Here is an 886-nt window from a genome sequence, read left to right on the forward strand (position 1 = left end):
AGCTATGGAGCTATGGAGCTCTGGTGCTATGGAGCTATGGAGCTCTGGTGCTATGGAGCTATGGAGCTCTGGTGCTATGGAGCTATGGAGCTCTGGTGCTATGGAGCTATGGAGCTCTGGTGCTATGGAGCTATGGAGCTCTGGTGCTATGGAGCTATGGAGCTCTGGTGCTATGGAGCTATGGAGCTCTGGTGCTATGGAGCTATGGAGCTCTGGTGCTATGGAGCTATGGAGCTCTGGTGCTATGGAGCTATGGAGCTCTGGTGCTATGGAGCTATGGAGCTCTGGTGCTATGGAGCTATGGAGCTATGGAGCCACCAGCCAGCACCCTCCGTGGCTGGATCAATGGAAGTGTTTTAGGTACCAGGCAGCCAAAGGGCCGGGGCCTCACGCTCGACCACGCCGGCGCAGAGTTCCAGCCGCTCGGATAAGCTCTGTCACTCACCCGCCACGCAGCCACCGGTAACGGGGAAATGTCGCCGCCTGGCGGACACGCCGTTGTAAATGAATGGGCTTTCGCACTTAGTGCAATTTTCGCCAACTCTCTGACTGGAGCTATGGAAGTATGGAGCTATGGAGCCACCAGCCACCCAGGCTGGAGCTATGGAGCTCTGGAGGTATGGAGCTATGGAGCCCTGGAGCTATGGAGCTATGGAGCCCTGGAGCTATGGAGCCCTGGAGCTATGGAGCTATGGAGCTCTGGTGCTATGGAGCTATGGAGCTCTGGTGCTATGGAGCTATGGAGCTCTGGTGCTATGGAGCTATGGAGCTCTGGTGCTATGGAGCTATGGAGCTCTGGTGCTATGGAGCTATGGAGCTATGGAGCCACCAGCCAGCACCCTCCGTGGCTGGATCAATGGAAGTGTTTTAGGTACCAGGCAGCCAA

Source organism: Syngnathus leptorhynchus, unplaced genomic scaffold, assembly GCF_054491065.1.
Source record: "Syngnathus leptorhynchus isolate UIUO unplaced genomic scaffold, UIUO_Slep HiC_scaffold_86, whole genome shotgun sequence".
Classification (NCBI taxonomy): domain Eukaryota; kingdom Metazoa; phylum Chordata; class Actinopteri; order Syngnathiformes; family Syngnathidae; genus Syngnathus; species Syngnathus leptorhynchus.